At 51.2% G+C, this 19,056-nt stretch overlaps 1 long non-coding RNA gene across 1 annotated transcript; it reads right to left on the minus strand.

Annotated features, from left to right (window-relative positions):
* Window positions 1-1,868: 1,868 nt before the first annotated feature.
* On the minus strand, window positions 1,869-15,934 carry LOC117980061 (uncharacterized). The gene is made up of 5 exons (XR_004671191.3): window positions 15,535-15,934; window positions 13,986-14,052; window positions 9,832-9,924; window positions 5,656-5,825; window positions 1,869-4,941 (listed from the first exon to the last, which is right to left on the minus strand). It is a non-coding gene; the product is annotated as an uncharacterized LOC117980061 (long non-coding RNA).
* Window positions 15,935-19,056: the final 3,122 nt, after the last annotated feature.

The raw sequence follows: 19,056 nt of genomic DNA on the forward strand, positions 1-19,056 counted from the left end.
AGACAGGGTTTCACCATGTTGGCCAGGGTGGTCTCGAACTTCTGATCTCAAGTGATCCACCTGCCTCGGCCTCCCAACATGCTGGGATTACAGGCGTGAGCCACCATGGTCGGCCTAATGATGACTTTTGATGATAGAAGTTTGAAATTTTGATGAAGTCAAATTTATCATTTTTTAATGGTTATTGCTTTCTGTGTCCAGTCTAAGAAACAGTTGCTGGCCAGGCTCGGTGGCTCATGCCTGTAATCCCAGCATTTTGGGAGGCCGAGGTGGGCAGATCACCTGAGATCAGGAGTTCAAGACCAGCCTGGCCAACATGGTGAAACCCCGTCTCTTCTAAAATACAAAAATCAGCTGGGTGTGGTGGTGGGTGCCTGTAATCTCAGCTACTCGGGAGGCTGAGGCAGGAGAATAGCTTGAACCCGGAGGTGGAGGTTGCAGTGAGCTGAGATCCCACTATTGTACTCCAGCCTGGGCAACAGAGCAAGACTCCATCTCAAAAAAAAAAAAAAAAAAAAGAACAAAAGAAAGAAAGAGTTGCCTACCCCCAGGTTGCTAAGATTTTCTCCGGTTTTCTTCTAGAAGCTGTATGGCTTTAGTTCTACAATTAATTTTGACAACAACTCAAGAATTTGGCAGGGCGGGGTGGCTCATGCCTGTAATCCCAGCACTTTGGGAGGCCGAGGTGGGCAGACCACCTGAGATCAGGAGTTCAAAACCAGCCTGGCCAACATGGTGAAACCCCATCTCTACTAAAAATATAAAAATTAGCTGGGCATGGTGGCGTGTGCCTGTAATCCCAGCTACTCGGATGCTAAGGCAGGAGAATCACCTGAACTGGGAGGCAGAGGTTGCAGTGAGCCGAGATCACGCCACCGCACAGCCTGGGTCACAGAGTGAGACTCTGACTCAAATAATAATAATTAGATGGTGTTTTTCTTTCTTTATAGGGGAGGAAACTAAGGCCATAGAAAGGCTAAGTAACTTGCACTTGGGCACACACATGCACAGCCATGTGCACACACACAATCCTAGTAAGTGATTGTGCTGGAAGCTGGAACAGGAATCCAGGCAGTAGGCTATAGACCCAGGTTCTGACACCACTCGGTGCCACTTCTGAAAGGGGCAGTGGGGCGTCCTCCTCAAGGTAGTAGGGTTCTCTGGAAAGAAGGAACCAGACCAAACTATTATCTAGGGCCAATGGCCCTGTCCTTTCCTACAGAAAGAGAGAGCCAGGCCCCTGGGGCTGGAGAAGGAGGAAAGAAAGGCTGGAAGGACTTGGGGTCATGGGTGACTCCAGGAGGGGTTGGACGAGTCTGGCCAGGCTCCCTCTGACTGCTCCAGGCCAGCCCCCAAGTCCCTCCACAGGCCCCACGAAGGGGCTTCCCATCCTGTTGGTCCCGAAGGCAGTATTTCTCTCCAGCTCTACCTAAGTTCCTTTTGCATTTAGCCAGCACATGCACTGCAGCTAGAGGATTCATTCAGGACACAAACTTTTATTCAGGAAGAACCTGAACCCTTGTGTGTTTGCCCATCAAGGGTGAGGTTTCTCCATTGACTTCACCACTGGGCATGGGGGAACCAGGACGCATCTCAGATGATCCCACCCCACCCTGGGCTCTTCAGATCCTCCCTATCTCTGCTCAACAGCAGCTTCCATTTCCCTTTGAGACTCAGGGTCACACCATAATGACTCATATTTTATCATCTGTTTTCTCAGTGGTGGTGACAGTCTCAGCTTCCACTTCAGAGGAATCATTTTTTAACCTCCTGATGGATCCAGTCCTCCCCTGAGGACCAAGGATGTGCCACTCCCTGCGCTGGCTCCCAGACCCATGGACACTGACTCCAGGAGAAACAGCATCGTGTGTTTTTTTGAGACAAGGTCTTGCTCTGTCGCCCAGGTTGGAGTGCAGTGGTGTGATCATGGCTAACTGCAGCCTTGACCTTATAGGCTCAGGTGATCCACCCACCTCAGCTGCCCAAGTACCTGAGACTACAGGTGTGTGCCACTACACCTGGCTAATTTTTTTTTTTTTTAGAGACGGGGTCTCACTACATTGCCCAGGCTGGTCTTAAACTTCTGTGCTCAAGCAATCCTCCCACCTTGGCCTCACAAAGTGCTGGGATTTCAGTCACAGAGTCACCACACCCGGCTGTATCACATGTTGTTACTGGCACAGAGCATATGCCCCCTCCTGCAGATCTGCAGGCTTCCAAGGTGGTGTGACTTGGCTGCCAGGGCAGTTCACCATGCAGAGACCACCTAACCCAGGGTCATGGGTATAAGGAAAGTCCAATGAGCCCCACAGGGACCGGCCCACTGTTCGTTGTTGTTGTTGTTGTTGGTTTTTTTGTTCTTTATGTTTTTGAGATGGAGTCTCACTCTGCTGCCCAGGCTGGAGTGCAGTGGCATGATCTCGGCTCACTGCAGCCTCCACCTCCCAGGTTCAAGTGATTCTTGTGCCTCAGCCTCCTGAGTAGCTGGGACTACAGGTACCTGCCACCATGCCCAGCTAATTTTTATATTTTTAGTAGAGATGGGGTTTCACCATGTTGGCCAGGCTGATCTTGAACCTCGGACCTCAGGTGATCCACCTGCCTCAGCCTCCCAAAGTGCTGGGATTATAGGCGAGAGCCACTGTGCCTGGCCTGGCCCACTGTTTCACACCTCTGCAGCCTTCACAGAAGCATGAGCTTCTCGGCGGGACGCAATGTCCTGTAGGACACCCAACCGGTGCCCTTCAGTGAGACCCTGATTGGAAGTGCAGAGGGAGGATGGAAACGCAAGTCCAGCTCGACAACAAGGATCCGTCGAAGGAGGACAAATTGCTGTCTTCCATGAAGGAAAATGTTTGTGTAACCAGGCAGTCACCAGCTGGCTGGCTGAGCCACAAGGGCTCAGGTGTGGCCACTCAGAGGCGATGGCAACCAGGTTGGCTTTGGTGAGGGAAGCTTGTACTGGAGAAGCTGGGCAAAACCTCCATGCCTGCCCCCATGCCTGCCCCCATGCCTGCCCCCATACCTGCCTCCTTACCTGCCTCCATGCCTGCCCCCATACCTGCCTCCATACCTGCCTCCATGCCTGCCCCCATGCCTGCCTCCATGCCTGCCTCCATGCCTGCCTCCATGCCTGCCTCCATACCTGCCTCCGTGCCTGCCTCCATACCTGCCTCCGTGCCTGCCCCCATACCTGCCTCCATACCTGCCTCCGTGCCTGCCCCCATACCTGCCTCCGTGCCTGCCCCCATACCTGCCTCCATACCTGCCTCCATGCCTGCCTCCATACCTGCCCCCATGCCTGCCTCCATGCCTGCCCCCATACCTGCCTCTATACCTGCCTCCATGCCTGCCTCCATGCCTGCCTCCATGCCTGCCCCCATACCTGCCTCCATACCTGCCTCCGTGCCTGCCCCCATGCCTGCCCCCGTACCTGCCTCCATGCCTGCCTCCATGCCTGCCTCCATACCTGCCTCCATACCTCCCTCCATACCTGCCTCCGTGCCTGCCCCCTTGCCTGCCCCCGTGCCTGCCCTCATGCCTTCCCCCATACCTGCCTCCATGGCCACTTTGTTCGTGGCCCCATTGATTCGTTTCTTGACCAGCTGCGGCTTATGGGAGACTCACAGAACCCAGGACATCACCACGTAACAGTATGTTCTCCTCTTGGGAAGCAGATGGAATTAACAAACGGTAACTATTAAGCAAGTTACACCAGGAGATAAATTACATATATTGCAACAAGGGGAAAGAAAACATGTGATGTTTGCAAAATTCTTAAGGGAATTTATCCTTGTCCTGGAAAAAAAAAAAAAGCTGGCTTGCTGGTCAACATTTCTATTCGAAAATTAAGGCTCATCGTGCTTCAAGTAAGGTAAGGAAGTCTGGGATGTCACCCTGGATGCCACCTCAAATGAGGTAGAGTCACAAACTAGTGGTGACCAGTTCTGTCCCCAGGGAATAATGATCACATGTTGATTGGCATTATTAGAGCAGGATAATGGACCAGGAAAAACCCTGTAAATGGTCTGTATCCTCTTTTTATTATTATTTATTTTATTTTATTTTTTTGAGAAAGTCTTGCTCTGTCACCCAGGCTGGAGTGCAGTGGCGCAATCTCGGCTCACTGCAACCTCCGCCTCCCGAGTTCAAGTGATTCTCCTGCTTCCACCTCCTGAGTAGCTGGGATTACAGGCGTGCACTACCACACTCGGCTAATTTTTGTATTTTTACTAGACACGGGGTTTTGCCATGTTAGCCAGGCTGGTCTCAAACTCCTGACCTCAGGCGATCCACCGGCCTTGGCCTACCAAAGTGCTGGGATTACAGACGTGAGCCACCGCGCCCAGCCTGTATCTCTTATTCTAAAATTTAAGTCTCATTGCAATTGGAAGTATCAAAGGTAAGGCTACATGTGGTTGGGACATCTTCTTGAATTTTGTCCAGGTCCTAATAATAGAGAAAGGGAAGATGGTGACACCCACGGGTGTCACCTGACTGTTAAAAGCCTCTTTTGAGGGGGAGGGCTTTGGTAAATAGTCACTCGGGTGAAGCATTCTCTTGTAATCCGGGCCGTTTCTGAGAGTCCCACCACATAGTTGCTGACCCAGTGCCTCTGTTTCACCAACTTCCCCATCACCCCCTCCCAAGACTGGCCCACCCGGCAAGACCACCAGCCACTGCCCCGGCTGAAGTAGAGCCAGACCTCGGGCCACCTTTCCTTTCACACAAAGTGCAGCTCTTCATACAGGACCCCACGTGCCTGTCAGTGCTTCTGCCCAGGAGCTCCAGTCTTCACCAGTCTTTCTGCTTGCATCTACCCTGGACTGCTGCAGGCACGGGAAGGGCCTCTCCTCCCTCTTGCTGGTGGAGACAGGCAGCAGTGCCTCCGCAACTCATTTCAGGCTGGGGCTGGCTGCTGCGGAACCATCTGTTCCCAGGCTGTGGAGAGAGCTCAGAGTTGTCTGAGGAATGACCTCGAAGGCTCATCCTGGGTTGCCTGGCAACCAGCAAGCTGGGACCAGTGGCTCCCTGTCCATACAGGAGGGGCAGTGCCTGAACTCAGCTTCCCACGGAGGGAGTTGGGAGCCGAGGGAGATGGGAGTGCGGTGCCTCCGTACAGGCCCACGCTCCGCCACACAGCTGGCACAAGCTCAAAATATTCATGCCCCACCCCACTGCCTAAGGTCATTCTCACACCCAGCCATGACAAGGGAGAACGTAGAGGGGCTTGCATCCCTCTGCTCCCTGATGCCTCCAGCCTCACACTGGACGCCATGTGCCTGTCACCGCTTCTGCCCAGGAGATCCAGTCTTCACCAATCTTTCTGCTGGCATCCACCCAGGCTGTCTGCCTGGCTCATGCTCGAGTGTTCAGTTGGTCTTAGGGACCTGTGCCCAAGGTATGGGCGGATGCAGGGGCTTTGGGAAGCTGGAGAAGGGACTCTGGGGAAGGAGCCGCCTGCTGAGAGGCTCAGCTGGGCTTCAGGACATGCCTGCGCTCAGCCCTCACCCACGTGTGCTTTCTTCCCTTGATGACAGAAACTGCTGGGCACACCTGACTTTGTGGCAAGGTCAGACAGTGCTCAGCTCTGGTCACATGGTCCCCAGGTGCCGCAAGTCAGGTGTTCCATCTCCCCAGGGCCCAGCAGCTTACCAAAGGCATGAGCTGTTTCTCAGGAGAACCGTGGTTTACAGAAGGGGGCGCAGCTTTGCACTAAAATCCTGGCTCCTGAGCTGAGATTGGCTTCCTGGGGCTGGTCCCAGGCTCCATAAGGGCAGCTCGATGTGCTGTAGACACTGGTAGCCTCAGATGATTCCAGCAAGCTTTGGAGTGAGTGCTGTGTGTGAGGGCAGGCTTACGAAGGCTGGGTCATCCTCACCATCCAGGGCCCTGGGGACAGGGCTACCTCCTCAGGGAGGGCTGCCCAGAGCCTGCCTCAGGGGATGGACACAGATGACCTGAGGCCCTGGGAGCTTGACCCCTGCCCTCCACCTCACTGCCTCCCCCAAGTCCCCTGATCTCCACCTGCCTTCAGTTCACCCAAGGGATCGGAATGGACTCCTGATTTTCTTAAGAGTTACATGAGGACACAGAATGAAGCCCTGTGGTCTCCAACTTGAGTGTGCCTTGAAGTCCTCTGCATGGAGAACGTGGTTAAAGGAGAACTGCCCAGGTCCCAGCTCTAGAGAGTCTAATTCAGCAGAGCTGAGTGGTATACCAGAATAGACATTTTATTTTATTTATTTTTTTTAGAGACAGGGTCTACTTCTGTCACCCAGGCTGGAATGCAGTGGCACTCACTTCAACCCCAAACTCCTGGGCTCAAGTGATCCTCCTGCCTCAGCCTCCCGAGTAGCTGGGACTGTAGAGAGGTGTGCACCACCACGCCTGGCTAACTAAAAAATTTGTGTAGGGGCTGGACATAGTGGCTCACTCCTGTAATCCCAGCACTCTGGGAGGCCAAAGCAGACAGATCACTTGAGGTCAGGAGTTCGAGACCAGCCTGGCCAACATGGTGAAACCCCGTCTCTACTAAAAATACAAAAAAAGGCTGGGCGCAGTGGTTCACGCCTGTAATCCCAGCACTTTGGGAGGCCGAGGTGGGTGGATCACGAGGTCAGGAGATCAAGACCAGCCTGGCCAAGATGGTGAAACCTCATCACTACTAAAAATACAAAAATTAGCTGGGCGTGGTGGCGGGTGTCTGTAATCCCAGCTACTTGGGAGGCTGAGGCAGAGAACTGCTTGAACCCAGGAGGTGAAGGTTGTAGTGAGCCGAGATCACGCCACTGCACTCCAGCCTGGACAACAGAGCAAGACTCCATCTCAAAAAAAAAAACAAATGAACAACAACGAAAAAAAGTAGCCAAGCGTGTGGTGGCGTGCATCTGTAATCATAGCTACTTGGGAGGCTGAGGCAGGAGAATCACTTGAACCTGGGAGGTGGAGATTGCAGTGAGCGGAGATTGCAGTGAGCTGAGATGGCGCCACTGCACTCCAGCCTGGGCGACAGCCAGACTCTGTCTTAAAAAAAAAAAAAAATTCTTTTTTAGAGATGGGATCTTGCTATGTTGCCCAGCCTGGTCTCAAACTGCCAGGCTCAAGTAAGCCTCCCTCCTCAGCCTCCCAAAGTGCTAGGATGATAGCTGTGAGCCACTGCACCTGGCCTATAATCTGTGTTTTAAACACGCTTCTCACCGTGATTCTGATTCAGGTAGTCACCCATCAACACTTTAAGAAACACTGGTGGAGTTTCTCAGGGTCAGGCAAGCCTGGGTCTAAATCCAAGTTCTACTCCAGCATTAATCTGGATTCATTTCAGCTACGAATGTTGGATACCTGAATAACAGAAGCCTAAATGTGATAGAATTTTGTTGCTCTCATTTAAATTTTATTCTCTCTAGGAATACAGTCCAGGCTGGCACAGTGATGCCACAATCATTAGGGACCTAGACTTTTTCTGTCTTGTTGCTCCCAAATTCTCTGCATTTGTCTTTTGTCTCATGGCCCAAAATAGCTGCTCCAGCTCGAGCCATCATGCCTACATTTCATGCAGCAGGAAAGAAGAAAGGGGAGGAGAAAGATACAATGCCTCCGTTTAAGGGCAGTTCTTGAAAGTTGCATATGCCACTTCTACGTGCCAGAACTTAGTTATTTTGGCTAGAGCTACTGCAAGGGAGGTGGGAAAATGTAGAGATGTATTTAATTTTTTGTAAATAGTGACTTAAGGCACACAAAGAGTGTCTAAAGAAGCGGAAACAGGCTGAGCACAGTGGCTCACACCTGTAATCCCAGCACTTCGGGAGGCCGAGGCAGGTGGATCACCTGAGGTCAGGAGTTCGAAACCAGCTTGACCAACAGGGTGAAACCCCGTCTCTACTAAAAATACAAAAATTAGCCAGGCGTGGTGGCTAACGCCTGTAATCCCAGCCACTTGGGAGGCTGAGGCAGGAGAATCGCTTGAACCCGGGAGGCGGAGGTTGCAGTGAGCCGAGATCGTGCCATTGTACTCCAGCCTGGGCAACAAGAGCGAAACTCTGTCTCAAAAAAAAAGAAAGGCCAGGCACAGTAGCTCACGCCTGTAATGCCAGCACTTTGGGAGACCAAGGCAGACGGATCACGAGGTCAGGAGATCGAGACCATCCTGGCTAACACAGTGAAACCCCATCTCTACTAAAAATACAAAAAAATTAGCCGGGCGTGGTGATGGGTGCCTGTAGTCCCAGCTACTCAGGAGGCTGAGGCAGGCGAATGGCGTGAACCCGGGAGGCGGAGCTTGCAGTGAGCCGAGATGGTGCCACTGCACTCCAGCCTGGGTGACAGAGCAAGACTCCATCTCAAAAAAAAAAAAAAAAAAGGAAGCTGAAACAGAGAAAAACAGAGAAACAGAGAGAGGGAGAAGATGGTGCAAGCTAAACATAAAATCGGCTAACCTCAGTTGTGTACTTCCTGAGTGCCAGTTGCAGTTCTAAGCCTAATTCCTCCCACAGTTCTGTGAGGTTGGACCTACTATTTTTTTTTTTTTTTTTTGAGATGGAGTCTCACTCTATCACCCAGGCTGGAGTACAGTGGCGCGATCTCAGCTCACTGCAACCTCTGCCTCCCTGGTTCAAGCAATTCTCCTGCCTTAGCCTCCTGAGTAGTTGGGATTACAGGCATGCGCCACCACAACCAGCTAATTTTTTGTATTTTTAGTAGAGACAGGGTTTCGCCCTGTTGGTCAGGCTGGTCTTGAACTCTTGACCTCGTGGTCTGCCCACCTTGGCCTCCCAAAGTGCTGGGATTACAGGCATGAGCCACCGTGCCCAGCCTGGTCCTACTATTTCTTATCTTCTGGAACAGGGACACACACAACCCACCCCCGAACCCAAACTACACAGATTGAAACATGAGCTTTGCCTGCTTACTACCTGCATGACTCTGAGCAAGTTCTTTGCTAACGAAAGGGAATATGGGGGGGCGGCGGTGGCTCACACCTGTAATCTCAGCTCTTTGGGAGGCTGAGGAGGGCAGATCACTTGAGGTCAAGAGTTCGAGACCAGCCTGGTCAACATGGTGAAACCCCATCCCTACTAAAAATACAAAAATTAGCCGGGTGTGGTAGTGGGCACCTGTAATCCCAGCTACTCGGGAGGCTGAGGTGGGAGAATTGTTTGAACCCAGGAGACGGAGGTTTCAGTGAGTCAAGATCATGCCACTGCACTGCAGCCTGGGCAACAGAGTGAGACTGTCTCAAAACAAACAAACGAAAATAAAAAAGGAATGGAAGCCATATTTAATTAGGACCAAACAAAATTCACCCCCTCCACCTGGGGATGTTGCCCCAACACCTTCACAGAGTAGTCAGGCCTCTGCCAGCCAGGAGGAGGGGGCACACTCTGCCATGTCTATAAACTGGGTGTCGGCAGGGGTGCCCACGGGACTGAGGCAAGTTTTCCTCAAGTCCCATCCCATGCCCTGGGTCATGCGAAGCCCTCCCTCCATCCTCTGTACACTCCAGAGATTTTTGTTCTCAGGGAACTTCTAACTCTGGCTTCTTGCTTCTGCTGAATTCTTAAGTCTGTGCGTGTTTGGAGCCTCGAGGTGCAATTGCTGGGCTCTGGCACTGCCAGTGGGTCTGCTTCTGACACAGTGCCGGGTACCACGAGGATGTTCAGTAAACGCTTGTTGAATTAATAATGACAACCATTATTTAATAAGTGCTTACCATGTGCCAGGCACCATGCTAAGGACTTTACATATATTCTGCCATTTGACCCTGACAACTGCCAAGATCTTCATTTTACCCACAAAGAAACTAAGACTCGGGCTGAATGTTGTGGCTCATACCTGTAATCCCAGCACTTTGAGAAGCTGAGGCAGGAGGATCTCTTGAGGCCTGGAGTTTGAGACCAGCCTGGGCAACATAGTGAGATTCTGTCTCTACAAAAAAAAAATTTTTTTAGTTAGCCAGGCATGGGCATGGTGGCATGAACCTATAGTCCCAGCTACTTGGGAGGCTGAGGCGGGAGGAGTACTTGAGTCCAGGAGTTCTAAGTTACAGTGAGTTATGATCATGCAACTGCAATCTAGCCTGGGCAACAGAGCGAGACCCCATCTCTAAACAAAAATAAATGGAGACTCACAAAGCTTAGGTACTTGCCAAAGGTCTCATAGCTGGTAAGTGTCAGAGCAGGAATTTGAATATGCAAATTTTTTTTTTTTTTTTTTTTTTTTTTGCCCAGGTTGGAGTGCATTGGCGCCATCTCGGCTCACTGCAACCTCCGCATCCTGGGTTCAAGCGATTCTCCTGCCTCAGTCTCCTGAGTAGCTGAGATTATAGGCTCATGCCACCATGCCCAGCTAATTTTTGTATTTTTAGTAGAGATGGGGTTTCACCATGTTGGTCAGGCTGGTCTTGAACTCCTGACCTTGTGATCCACCCGCATCAGCCCCCCAGAGTGCTGGGATTATAGGCGTGAGCCACTGCACCCAGCCTACAAATTCTTAACCATAATTATCAGGTGTCTACATCCCTCAAATGACCACCCCTCCCACCCCACTCATACTGCAACAGATCCAGGAGCCTAGGGTCCCAAGAAGGGCAGAGCCTATCTAAGGTGACGGCTCTGTGGGCTGACACCACAAGAAGAATGAGTTTGTTTTTTTTTGAGAGGAGTCTCACTCTGTCACCCAGGCTGGAGTGCAGAGGCGCGATCTCAGCTCACTGCAACCTCCGCCTCCCGGGTTCAAGTGATTCTCCTGCCTCAGCCTCCCGAGTAGCTGGGATTACAGGCACCCACCACCACACTCGGCTAATTTTTGTATTTTTAGAATAGATGGAGTTTCACCATGTTAGCCAGGCTGGTTTTGAACTCCTGACCTCAAGTGATCGGCCCACCTCAGCCTCCCAAAGTGCCAGGATTATAGGCATGAGCCACCGCACCTGGCCAAGAAAGGGTTTTTGTTTAGGCTTCAAACAACTGCAGGACATTTCTGTCCAATATCTTCTATTTCCTGCCCCCAGCTCCCCAACCCCCACTTCTCCACCAGCAATTCTGCACAGCAGAGAATGGAGGCCACTTCCACTGTGGAAGGTGTGGGAAGGACAGGCCTTTCACCCACGGGGGAACTGGAAACCATTTCCAGAAAAGCAGCCTGGTACATAGCTGAGAGTCCGGACGCTAGCCTGCCACTCTTCAGCTCTGCGGCCTTGGCCAAGCCAGTGGGGATTAAATGAGTTCATACAGGTCACATAAAGCACTTAGGATGCTGCCACTGCACTATCCACCCTCCAAGGGTTAGCCTCCATGATGATGACTTGAGCCACAGCCAGTACCAGCAGGAGTCAACAACCCTGGGGAGGGCGGGGTGCTGGCCCCTCATCTTTCTTTTTATAAATAATGACTTTTGGCTGGGCACGGTGGCTCACGCCTGTAATCCCAAGCACTTTGGGAGGCCAAGGCAGGAGAATCACCGGAGGTAAGGAGTTTGAGACCAGCCTGGCCAACATGGTGAAACCCTGCCTCTACTAAAAATACAAAAATTATCTGGGCGTGGTGGCGCATGCCTGTAGTCCCAGCTACTTGGAGGCTGAGGCAGGAGAATCGCTCGAACCCGGGAGGCGGAGATTGCAGTGGCCCAAGATCATGCCATTGCACTCCAGCCTGGGCAACAAGGGCAAAACTCCATCTCAAAAAAAAAATTTTTTTTAAATAGCAAGTGATATATGGTCACTTATTATAAAAAAATGTAAAAATTCAGATTTAAAACGAATCACCTGGCCAGAGGTGGTGGCTCAGTCCTGTAATCCCAACACTTTGGGAGGCCAAGGTTGGTGGATCACTTGAGGTCAGGAGTTGGAGACCAGCCTGGCCAATATGGTGAAACCCTGTCTATACTAAAAATACAAAGATTAGCTGGGTGTGGTGGCACATGCCTGGAATCCCAGCTACTCTGGAGGCTGAGTCAGGAGAGTAGCTTGAACCGGGAGGAGGAGGTTGCAGTGAGCTGAGATCACGCCACTGCACTCCAGCCTGGGCGACAGAGTGAGACTCTGTCTCAAAAAAAAATTAAAAAATTAAAAATTAAGTAAAACAAATCACCTTAAACTCACTCTCCAAAGATCATCTTTGTGGCTGTCTCACCCATCAGCATCTGCCATTGAGTCACCCTGGTCCCAGTCACCCAAGACGCTGGGTTTGCTAAGGGACTGATGTCTCAGGGAGGAAAAGAGGCTGAAGAACAGGCCGTGCAAGTGTGGCTGGCTTGTCCCCAGCAGAGAATTTTACGAGCAAAGCATTTCAGTGACTTTTAAAAGTAAATCAGGCCAGACGTGGTGGCTCATGCGTGTAATCCCAGCACTTTGGGAGGCAGAGGTGGACGGATTGCTTGAGCTCAGGAGTTCAAAACCAGCCTGGGTAACATGGTGAAACTCCGTCTTTACAAAAAGTAGCCAGCCACTGTAGCATTTGCCTGTAGTCCCAGCTTCTTAGGAGGCTGAGGTGGGAGGATCACTTGAGCCCAGGAGTTTGAGGCTGCAGTGAGCCAAGATCTCACCAGTGCGCTCCAGCCTGGGCAACAGAGTGAGACACTGTCTCAAAAAAAAAAAAAAAAAAAAAAAAAAAAAGGTAAATCAGAGGGGCCACCCCTGCTTAAAACCTTTCACCAGCTTCCCACTGTGCTGAGGAAAAGGCCAGGGTCCCTAAAGTAGCCCGCAATGCCCATACCCCACACACCTGGTCTGCATGCTGGCCTCCATGTATGAGCTGTATGACTTTGAACAAGTTATTTAAACTTGTCTGTGCTTCAGTTTCCTCATTTATAAAATCGGAATAACAGAACCTACTTCAGGACTGTTTGAGGATGAAATATGCTACATGAGGTGCTTAGAATAGGGCCTGCCATGCAGAAAGTCCTCAAGAAGCATTGCTGCTATTACTGTTATTATTTTTGTCCCACTGTCTCTTGCTCTCCCCACTAGGATACACACCCCAGCTGCCTGACTGTGGAGCTCCGCCTTCTAACCCCTCTGGCAGCATCCAAAGGCAAAAGGCCACGGCAAAGCTTCTCCTCAGACGTCCTCCTTGTTTTATAAGGGGGTGGGGGAACTTTCCAGAACCCCCTTCTGTCTTATTGACTAGAATGGGATTCTATGCCTGCCCCTAAACAAACAGAGGTAGAGAGTGGGGCCGGGCGCGGTGGCTCACGCCTGTAATCCCAGCACTTTGGGAGGCCAAGGCAGGCGATCATGAGGTCAGGCAATCGAGACCATCCTGGCTAACACGGTGAAACCCTGCCTCTACTAAAAAATATAAAAAATTAGCCGGGCGTGGTGGCGAGCGCCTGTAGTCCCAGTGTAGCAGGACGAGCCGCAGACAAAACTCCTCAGATACCAAGTTGAAGGAAGGGGTTTAATCGGCTGGGGGCATCGGCAAGACTCCTGTCTCGAGAGCCGAGCTCCCCGAGTGAGCAATTCCTATCCCTTTTAAGGGCTCACAACTCTAAGGAGGGTGCGTGTGAGGGGGTCGGGATTGATTGAGCAAGCGGGGGGTACGTGACTGGGGTCTGCATGCACTGGTAATTAGATCGGAACAAAACAGATAGGGATTTTCACAGTGCATTTCTATACAATGTCTGTAATCTATAGACAACATAACTGATTAGGTCAGGGGTCGATCTTTAACTACCAGGCCCAGGGTGCAGCGCCGGGCTGTCTGCCTGTGGATTTCATTTCTGCCTTTTAGTTTTTACTTCTTTCTTTGGAGGCAGAAATTGGGCATAAGACAATATGAGGGGTGGTCTCCTCCCTTACCAGCTACTCGGGAGGCTGAGGCAGGAGAATGGCATGAACCCCAGAGGCAGAGATTGTAGTGAGCCGAGATTGCGCCACTGCACTCCAGCCTGGGCAACAGCGAGACTCCGTTTCAAAAAAAAACAAAAAACAAAAAAACAACATCAACAATAGAGGCAGAGAAGAAAGGAAATACCACAGTTATACACACCTGACCCAAAGCAGGGCTCTATTCCCGTAGACTGGTGGTTCTCAGGTTCCAGGAGAGTCAGAATCACCTGAGGGTTTAAAAAAAAACAATTTCCAGGCCGGGCACGGTGGCTCATGCTTGTAATCCCCGCACTTTGGGAGGCCAAGGCAGGTGGATCACCTGAGGTCAGGAGTTTGAGACTAGCTTGGCCAACATGGCGAAACCCTGTCTCTACTAAAAATACAAAAATTAGCCGGGCATGGGGGTGGGTGCCTGTAATCCCAGCTACTCCGGAGGCTGAGGCAGGAGAATTGCTTGAACCTGGGAGGCGGAGTTTGCAGTGAGCCGAGATCGCACCACTGCACTCCAGCCTGGGCGACAGAGCGAGACTCTGTCTCAAAAAAAAAAAAAAAAAAAAAAAGAATCCCAGCATGGAAGAGGGGAAAAGATGTAACCCAGTCTGCAAATGCAGGCTCCTCCCTAGAGACTGGCATAAGGTGAGTGCCAGCCCAGACGTGGCCATCACTGTAGCTACACAAAGCCTCCAAGGTTTCTGCCAGCTCTGGGGGCTCATGTGCTCATGGCTGCTGTCCTGCTTCTGCTGATTCCTTGCAGCTGTCGCCTTTACTTCTGCCCTGGAGTTGACCCAAATGAGGGGCAAGAACTGCAGGACGTTTTCCCCTGCTCCCAGAGCAACTGCGGGTATAAGGCTGTTGGGCTGTCGTGTGAGGGGGATTTTCCTAAAGACACAGCACACAGGGAGAATAACAGAAGTCACCTTCCTGAGGCTGCCCCGCACTTGGGTTCTGAGGACCTTCGCTCCCTCCCCTCCTTCTCTTCTCCTCCCTCCTGTCTCCCCTGCGGCAACCTGAACTACTCGGCTCTCTCCCCGCTCCTCCTCCTCCTCTGCAACTCAGCTCTAGTCCTGCCTGAGGCCGAACCCTTGAACAGGAGGCCAGGGCTGGAAAGTTGTGGAAATGCCCCTGTGGGGAGCCCTGCCAAGGATGCTGAGGCTGAGCCCCAGCCTGGGGGAGGGGGTGTCCTGATCTGAGCAGACCCTGAGGGCAGACAGAAGGCAGCCAAGGTCTAGAGCTGGTGCCTCTAACCACCTCTACCCCAGAGGCTGTGGGATGCATGGGAGCCAGGATAGGGCCGGGCTTTGGGTCTACACTACCTTGGTCCTGAGATGGAGTCTAGGAACATTGGTGGGGGTGCCAAGCATTCTGTAGAGGTAGGATGGGGTGGGTCCCTCTCACTTCTTCAGCCCTCAAGATTGCATACAACAGGCTCCTAAGAAATCACTGAGGCTGGCTGGCACGGTGGCTCACAGGTGGCTGAGGCAGGAGAATCACTTGAACCCAGCAGGCAGAGGTTGCAGTGAGCCGAGACCGCGCCACTGCACTCCAGCCTGCGCGACAGAGCGAGACTCTGTCTCAAAAAAAAGAAAAAAGAAAGAAAGAAATCCCTGAGGCTTTTAAGCCTCGGAGGCAGAGCCTGCTGACTCCCTGAGGTGTACAGAGGCACCAATTTTTAGGAGGACAGAATCTTTCTAAGGCAGTTTGATTTTTACCTTCTCAGGTGCAGGAAAAGTGACCGTTTCCTTCTCTGTGAATTTCCCGTGGACTAAGGGACTCCCGACAGGGGGAGGGCCCTCTTGGCAGTCAGCTTATTCTGAAATTTGAATTTCCAATGCACCTGGAGGAATCCAGAGGGGAAGGGTTGTTATTTATAACCAAAGCTTCCTTCTAAGGAAAGTAGATCCTGCTGCATTAACTAAAAGGCCCTTTTATTCTTAAAAGGCCCTTACTGGGTTTGGCTTGGCAGCCTGGTTTGGGAAGAGCAGGAGGGGCTAGGGAGAGCTGAAATGCAGGGCCTCCTGTGTGAGAATTGGAAGCCCCTGGGGCATCGAGGTGTCTGTCACGCAGGGGCTGAAGAAGGGAGGCGGGTAGATGGGCATGGGCGCCAGCAGATGGGAGCAGCAGCCCTGCGTGGGCGGGGCTGGAGGATGCCTGAGAAACCAGCTTGTAAGAGCAGAGACGTCCCAGTGCCACTTTCAGTCGTGTGCTGAGCCACTCTATAACTCTTCCAGGGACCCACAAATCTTAGTGAAATTCTGCTTACAGAGCAGTCTGGTATCCACGGTTTCTTGGGAGAAGAAACGGGCTGCATCCTACATTTGAGTCAATTCCAGGGCAGAAATAAAGGGAACAGCTGCTAGAATTCAGCAGAAGCCGGAAATCAGAGGCACACAATTGTAAGCCTGAGAAATTGCAGAAGCCTTGTGGAAAGTAAGGGATGGGGTCTCAGCCAACCTTATTTCAATCCCAGTGGGCTGGCGGACCCCAGCTACCAACCATGGGTTCTGCCTAGGGGCAGATATTTGCCCCCTGCTTCCTTGCTAAAAGAAGCTTGTTTTGTTCTGGTGGGAGGACAATGTACTAATTACCCCCAGGTGGATGGTGACTGGGATATTTACATTTGATCCACTCCCCTCTGCTGGTAATTGGGTTGGGGAGAACCATGGGACCCTGTTCTGGCCAATGAGATAAGAGGGGAGGCTGCTGGGGGCTTCTGGGAGGAATTTTCCTCCTCTAATTAAAAGAGATGTTTTAGGAGGACCCCTGTCCAAGCCTCCCTTCCTGAGATGCTGCCTGTGGCAAATGCAGCCACACAAAAGTGCAGGCTCCAGGGTCAAACCATCTGGGCTAAAAGCATGGCTCTGCCTCTGATTGGCTGTGTTGTCTTAAGCAGATTACTTGACCTTTCTGTACCTCGTGTTCCTCCTCTGCAAAATGAAAATAATTGGACTTTCTTCTCAGGGTGCTGTGAAAATCAAATGAGTGAATACACCTAAAATGCCCAGACAGTTCTAGCACATGATAAGTACTCAATATATAATAGCTGTTATTTAGTTGTTCTCTGTGGATATGATGCTTGGAGCCACGGTAGTCATCTTTCAACCATGAAGGGCTTGACTCAAAAATGGTCTACCCCAAGATATCTTAAGATAAAAGTCCTGGGTTTTTTTTTGTTGTGTTTTGTTTTGTTTTTTTTTTGAGACACTCTCACTCCATTGCAGAGGCTGGAGGCTGGACTGCAGTGGTGTAATCATGGCTCACTGCAGCCTTGACCTCCCAGGCTCAGACGATCCTCCTGCCTCAGCCTCCTGAGTAGCTGGGACCACAGGCACATACCACCGCACCTGGCTCATTTAAAAAAATTATTCAGAGAAGGCCGGGCACAGTGGCTCACGCCTGTAATCCCAGCACTTTGGGAGGCTGAGGCGGGCAGATCACGAGTTCAGGAGTTCAAGGCCAGCCTGGTCAACATGAGGAAACCCCATCTCTACTAAAAATACAAAAATTAGCCAGGCGTGGTGGTATGTGCCTGTAGTCCCAGCTACTTGGGAGGCTGAGGCAGAAGAATCACTTGAACCCGGGAGGTGGAGGTTGCAGTGAGCCGAGATCGCACCACTGCGCTCCAGCCTGGGCAACAGAGCAAGCCTCTGTCTCCAAAAAAAAAAAAAAAAAATTATTTGTAAAGATAGAGGTCTCCTCTTATGTTGGCTAAGCTAGGAAACTCCCAACTCTTTAGACAACTTTTAGTTTAGTATTCTGTTACTTGCAGCCTAAATCTCCCTAACCAATTCATAGATAAAAACTTGATACTTATGATTGTTTTATGATAAGAAATTAAACCACCTAATCCATGGGATACTCATATTTACTGAGAACACTGCTGAGAACCCTGGAGGCAGATTACACAGCATTGACTGCTAGTCATCCTCAAATGCGTAGTTTCTCCTTCTCTCTTTAATAAATAGAATGGCCATATTTTAGCTGGGCACATGCTGCGTGGCTAGAAAGCACATTTCCCAGGCCGGTCCCGGTGGCTCACACCTGTAATCCCAGCACTTTGGGAGGCGGAGGCGGGTGGATCACTTGAGGTCAGGAGTTCAAGACTAGCCTGGCGAACATGATGAAACCCCGTCTCTACTAAAAATACAAAAAATTGGCCAGGTGTGGTGGCCAGTGCCTGTAATCCCAGCTACTTGGGAGGGTGAGGCAGGAGAATTGCTTAAACACAGGAGGCGGAGGTTGCAGTGAGCCGAGATCACGCCATTGCACTCCAGTCTGGGCGACGGAGCGAGCAAGACTCTTCATCTCAAAAAAAAGAAGAAGAAGAAAGAAAGTACATTTCCCAGTTTCCCTTGCAACTAGGTGAAGCCATGGGCCCAAGCTTTAGCAAAGAAATATGAATTGAAGTGATATGTGCCAAAGGATTGGGTATTTTCCCACCTCACTCTTCTCTCTCTGTTTTTTTTTTTTTTTGAAACAGGGTCTCACTCTGTCACCCAGGCTGGGGTGCAATGGTGTGATCACAGCTCACTGCAACCTCCACCTCCTGGACTCAAGCAATCCTCCTACCTCAGCCTCCGGAGTAGCTGGGACTAGAGGTGTGGACCACCATACCCAGCTTATTTTATTTTATTTTATTTTATTTGAGACGGAGTCTCACTCTGTCGCCCAGGCTGGAGTGCAGTGGTGCGATCTCGGCTCACTGCAACCTCCACCTCCCAGGTTCAAGCAATTCTCTGCCTCAGCCTCCAGAATAGCTGGTATTACAGGCCCCCACCACCACACCCGGCTAATTCTTGTATTTTTAGTAGAATCGGGGTTTCACCATCGTGGCCAGGCTAGTCTTGAACTTCTGCCCTCGTGATCTACCCGCCTCGGCCTCCCAAAGTGCTGGGATTACAGGCGTGAGCCACTGCGCCCAGCCGCCCAGCTTATTTTTTGTATTTTTAGTAGAGACGGGGTCTCACTATGTTGCCCAGACTGGCCTCAAATTCCTGAGCTCAAGTGATATGCCCACTTCTGTCTCCCAAGGTACTGGGATTACAGATGTGAGCCACCATGCCCAGCCAGAAGGGCCATTTTGAAGGTGGGCACAGTTGCCCCACCAGACATGAAGACATGAAGACCTAACTCCGACCTCTTACATACAAGAAAACAAACAATCTTGTTTAAGCCACTGTATTGTTTTATTGCTTCACTGCAACAGATCTACATGAAGCTCCAGAATATCAAGT

The sequence above is a fragment of the Pan paniscus genome, chromosome 1 (assembly GCF_029289425.2).
Source record: "Pan paniscus chromosome 1, NHGRI_mPanPan1-v2.0_pri, whole genome shotgun sequence".
Taxonomy (NCBI): domain Eukaryota; kingdom Metazoa; phylum Chordata; class Mammalia; order Primates; family Hominidae; genus Pan; species Pan paniscus.